The sequence below is a fragment of the Hirundo rustica genome, chromosome 3, assembly GCF_015227805.2.
Source record: "Hirundo rustica isolate bHirRus1 chromosome 3, bHirRus1.pri.v3, whole genome shotgun sequence".
NCBI classification, from domain to species: Eukaryota; Metazoa; Chordata; class Aves; order Passeriformes; family Hirundinidae; genus Hirundo; species Hirundo rustica.
The window spans coordinates 40,068,724-40,074,561 of NC_053452.1; the positions used below are offsets into that span (position 1 = coordinate 40,068,724).

General features: G+C 41.1%; 1 long non-coding RNA gene across 1 annotated transcript; it reads right to left on the reverse strand.

The window, feature by feature from the left end:
- Positions 1–296: 296 nt before the first annotated feature.
- Positions 297–994, reverse strand: LOC120750979 (uncharacterized). Its single transcript, XR_005700224.2, has 3 exons — positions 752–994; positions 553–598; positions 297–449 (listed from the first exon to the last, which is right to left on the reverse strand). It is a non-coding gene; the product is annotated as an uncharacterized LOC120750979 (long non-coding RNA).
- Positions 995–5,838: the final 4,844 nt, after the last annotated feature.

Genomic DNA, 5,838 nt, shown 5'->3' on the forward strand with positions numbered 1-5,838 from the left:
TGGGCACCACCACTCCCAGCTACTGTAAAAATAAATTAACTCTGTCCTGGCCGGAACTAAGACACGAACAAAACAAGCCCACTCAGCGGCAGGAAGCACTTAAGCTAGAATATTAAGAGCAGGGCACACAAATAAGAGATGAGAAAGCACCTTGAGGTAGTGGGACAAAAAAGAGGCATCATAAAACTTTCTATATATTGTAAAATCAAGGTGTAAGGAAGCATCAATATCACTGGTTGTTTGGAGTTAAAACAAAACTTAACTTACAGCATGGAGCTTTCATGAGGTGTCCACATTTCTGTTCCACTAGGAAGGGTGAATCTGCATTATTAATCCTGAAATTATAGCTCAAACATTATTCTTGCTACTCTTTCAACACTATGCTTGTCACTCTCTTCAGACCTGAAGCACTAATTTTCCGCATCAAAAATTTAACAGGCGATGCATTACTGGAAAAGAAAGAATAACTTGCATTAAAGGAAACAATATTTTAGTAAGTTTATAATATTAATTAGTCAAGAGTACTTTTAAGATGTCATATAGGATCTGTACCTGCTTATTCTCTGAGTAATTTGGTTTGTTGTTGATGTCATTGTTTCTAAAGAAACAGAAAAAATACCTATAATTCTCTTATTGCAAGTAGAAAGCTTTAGCACACATACATGGGACACTCCCAACTTTCAACGCCAAATTTCCTTCATATGTATAACTTTAATCAAATAAACCTATTTCATTCAGAATAATAACGTACCTTGGAATTACTGTGGGTCATAATCACAAATTGTTCTTGTTATTTGAGGCCATTTGACTATTGTAGTAATCTGAAAATCGTGGTGATTTTCCATGTTGGCTGAGAAACTTGATCAGGGTGGAAAGGATAGGTCAAAAATGTAAAACTTATGGGTGCTTTTCTTCATTTTCAATCCATACACATAATTTCATGACTTAGCAGCCACATGCTGTACACATAAAATCAGTAGAGCCTTAGAAAGGATTTGACCTGCAAGTGTAATAGATAGTTGTCATAGGCCTCATAGTATCAGCTAGAAATACTGAACTCTAAAATGTTGAACTTTACTGTACATGTTCAAAGAAAAATCAAAAAATCAATGTTAAAAAATCCAATAAAATTGCTTTTAGGTTATAACATTTTTCACAGCAGAATGAAAACAAAACAAAAACTCACAGTCCGTTACTCTTGTGAATTTTCATCTGCAGAAAATAAATGGTAAGGAGTTCCCATCATAGGAAACGTTGGCTGCATCTTTTTTAAAGGTGTCAAAAGAGAATGACAAAAGTTTGCCTTGTTTTCTTTAGTTCTATCTGTATCACCCAAGTTTTGCAGCCTCCTTCCATCCCCTTATGAATGAATGTTGTTTAAATTAGGCCATTTAAAAGGTAAGTTGAGCCATTTTCACATTGACTTATATAAAGACATTTTTCCTGGTTTTTTAGTCACATTAGCATTCTATTGCCCTTTAAATGTCACAAGTTCAAGAGCATAGCTGTACATATCCTGGAAATATTCCTGCTTTATGTAATAAAACAAAAAGCTACAATTTCCTGGGACAGATAGAGTGACCAAAAAAAAAAAAAAACACCACCACAACGAGAGAGAGAGAGAGAGAGAGAAACAAACAGGGCATAATAGCGCAGAGTAAAACAACAACCAGTAAGACAAAACCGTTTGCAAGTGAAGGAAGAGCAGAAGAGATACCAAGAGCGCGCATTTAGAAACACTTGTTTGTATTGTCTCTATCAAAACATGTGAGACAGCTGATAAACCCAGCACTTGCTGTAACTCACAGAGAGGAAGAAAAATGGCACTGCACTCACCCCCTGACATATTCCTTAATCTTTTAGGGACCTTTGAAAAGCCACATCGTACATTGGAAGTATTCTCATTTATTAGTGGTGTTTTATTTGAAAGCAGAAACCTGCACAATTCCCTAGCCGCATGGTATCTAACCTAAAACATTTCCAGGTTTATCAAGGGCAGCATGAAAAGCCCAGACTGGCTGGAAGGAAATACTGGAAATCAAATTAATTTTGAAGTCTGCAGGATCTGACCTACCATCTTCTGTCAAAGGCATGTTAGTGCCTCAAACAGGTTAGTGCTTGAAAATATCACCTGAATCAGCAAGTCCAGTTACCCGCAGAGGAAAGCAAAGTACAATTTTTTCCAGAACTGCCATAAAAACATCTTCCCTACATGTTACCATAGCCCACACTACACTACCCACCACCTCCTGACAAATACAAGGCTCAATATATTGTGGCTTTTAAATGTCTCCTGCGATGTGCCACAAGGAGACATAACTCTTGTTTCTGTTGCCAAGTATCACAGGTCCTCACAATCACAAATAATTTGCTAGATAAATTAGCTTAAGAGGAAAGTGTGCCACATGGTACAAAAGAAGGCAAACTCTTCCTCTCCTCTGCCTTCCCTCCACTCCAGAAATCTTTGCCAAGCTCGTTAAAGAGGAAACCACATACACCCACAAGAATGTACATAACATGAGGACTTACACATCTACATAGCCACTCAGCAGGCATATTTTTAATCTTCGTGCATATCATGTTTTAACTCCAGCTGTCAATTAAGCACCACGCAGCCACTCACTCACTGCTCCATCCTGCTGCTGGGGGAGAGAATCAGAAGAATAAGGTGGGAAAATTTGTGGACTAAGATAAAGACAGTTTAGTAGGTAAACCAAAATCTGCATGCATGCATACAAGCAAGGCAAAACAAGGAACTCGTTTGCCACTTTCCAGGGGCAGGCAGGTATTTATCCACCCCCATGAGAGCAGGGCTACATCACATGTAGAAGTGACTTGGGAAGAGAAATGCTGTGACTCCAACAAATATCTTTTTTCTACTTCTTTCCCAGCTTTATCTGCAGAGCGTAGTGCCATATAGTATGGGAAATCCCTATGGTCAGTAGAGGTCAGCTATCCCAGAGGTGTCCTCTCACAACTCCTTGTGCACCTCTAGCCCATTCTCTGGTTGGGTGGGATGAGAGGAAGAAAAGGCCTTGTCTTTGAGAAAGACCAGCTCAGCAATAACAAAAACATCTCTGTTTTATCAGCACGGTTTCCAGCACAAATTCAAACCATACCAGCACTGTGAAGAAGATTATCTCTACCCCAGCCAAACCCAACACAGTACATTGCAATCATATCTTGGCACCTGAACTGAGGCTGGACTAACTTGGAAGCTCCAGTATTCTGCATGGTCCATTGTGCAGGGTGTCACAGGGAGCAGTGGTTCCCTGGTGGCTGGAGGTCCCCAGGGTCTGTTGGGGCTGTGATGCAGCCTCTCACCAACCAGAGAGGTTCACTGGTCTTGTCAAGAGCCCTGAGAGTCAAAAACCTCAAAGGCAGCCCTGGTGCAGCTGCCGCAGCCTCTGTACTGCCCAAACAGGGCTGTACACAGGGACCTCCTGCTGTGGAAATTCCATCTGGCAGCTCTGCAAAAGTGGCAGGTGAAAAGAAAAAGGAATGAGAACGGCCGCATAACAGGTGCATGGAAATCCTACACCTGCGGATGTAGCCCCCTGCCCCAGCACAACCTGTGTAGCATCTGTTGTCAGGTTCAGAGGCAAACAAGCAAGTCACAGACAGTTTGAAGATCCAGTTACAGCTCTGGCAGCACAGGAAGGCCAGCAAAGTAAAGGGCAGTACCTCCTGTTCCCAGCAATACCAGTATCTACTCAAATGAAGGCAGGAGTTTGTAGTACTTGATTAGTATTCCTATATCTGGTCTTCCAGCTGGCAGGTTGTCACAGTCCTGAGGGCCCCAGGAGGGCCCCAGCAGGCAGCACCAGGGACCCAGTTGTGTGGTGCTGCCCAGATATTATGAGATGTCACATTCAAGGATTTTTATGCACAGCAAAGTTCTATTGTATGACAGGAGGCAAAAGAGTAACTCATCTGCCATTGCTGCTGAAGGCCGTCAACCACCAGCTTGCCCATGTAGAAGAGACCTTGGTGCACAATACACAAGATGAGCAATCCTTAAACAGAAAGCTGTTGATAAGAAAGGAAAGGCTGAGGCTGCAGACAGCTGCATAAGAATGATGAGGCACAGAGGTCTTTGCCTGACAAAGCCAACTTAGCAGTCGTCATGTGGATGAGTAAGAAAGTCACTCAGGAAAAGGGTTTCGTCGAACCCAGCAGGGACTCAAACCACCATGCCTAAATTTGGCCCTGGCAACAGCCTCAACATTGTATTTAAGCAGTCAAGTGAGCAAATGATCTGTAAACTCTTGAATATGATCTTGTCACAATAAATGATGGAGTAGTTCAAAGCTGAGAAACACAACTGCCAGTCATGTCTTCTGTTTTAGGCTATCCAAATCCATTCTTGATTTATATGTAACACAGAGCACCCTAACGAATCCAGCACAACTCTGAACAAAGGCCTAAGCTCAGCTCTTCTGCATATGCTTCCTCTCTGTGAATGTTTCAACTTCAACTCAGCAAAAAATATGATGCATACATCTTCTAGGAAATATATAAATATTCTCATGCCCGGTGCCCATTGAAAAGTTCATTCTCTTTCCTTGAAGCTGAGATTGCTCTTCCCTTGAAGTCTGTAAGGTCTGCAACTAGAGTATTGAAAATGTTCTCCAAGGAACAGTTAAATCCACTCATCAGATGCAGTACAGTAACTCTGGTTAAAGTTGACTGTGATTCAGGATCAGACAGCCCTCACAATTCATCCTCAGTGACAGACACAGATTGATTTCTTTGAGAAAGAAACTTCTTGCTTTGAGCTAACACATAAATCCCACACCTTTCATAGAATTATAGAATTGTTTTAAGTTGGAGAAGACCTCTAAAGTTTTCAAGTCCAACTGTAAAGCCGGCGCTGCCAAGTCCACTACTAACCTGTGCGCCTAAATGCCACACCTACACAATTTTAAATCTCTCCAGAGATAGTGACTCCAACACTTCCCTGGGTAGCCTGTAATAATGCTGAACAACTCTTTTGGTGATGAAACTGGGCCTGATCCCCTGCACATATTCCATGATGGCACTCAAAACATTTGCTCCATGGCAGATCCTTGGCACCAAAGTCAGGCTGACTGGCCTACAGTTCCCCAAATCCTCCTTCTGGCCTTCCTTGTAGATGGACATCATATTTGCTAACTTCCAGTCATCTGGAACCACCCTGACTAGTAAGGACTGCTAGTAAATGTCTGAAAATGGCTCATTACATCCTAGAGTGTCTTCCTGCATGTTGTTTTGATGTTTCTTCTCTCCCTTTTGTTCCAAAATCCTAGAAGATGAATTTAGGCAGAACTATATTCAAGTATTTTTCCAAGCTAGAGAAATTGTGCATCATTTATGCCGCATAACACGCTATGCAATGTCCACCATCAAGTTCCAGAAAGAGATTGTTCAAATTACCCACTTACGCATTCTCATGAGAATAGGGTTAAACATTTCTGACAAAAACTTTTATCTCCCTTATTTATGGTAAACATGATTATCATTTTTCAAGATAAAAAAGCTAAACCTGAATTTTTGCTTTTGCTGGTCCATCCTTATGAAGAAAAAGGTCTAAATAGTGGAAGTTCCTGATATTTGTGTTCTACTACAGTAATGCAGAAATGGTCCTACCAGCTCAGGATAGACCTTTGTCTGGTCCACACAGCTAGGAAAGAAGGTAAAAACAGAGAAAGCATGGTTAGGTGTTCCCTAAAGCATGTCCCCAGATCCCAGAAATTAGGAAAGAGGGAAGAAAGAAAGAATACCCTTTATGGAGATAAACTTTTTCAGCTCTCAAGTTGTGTAAAAATAACGATACCCAAGTATAAACATTATGGTTAC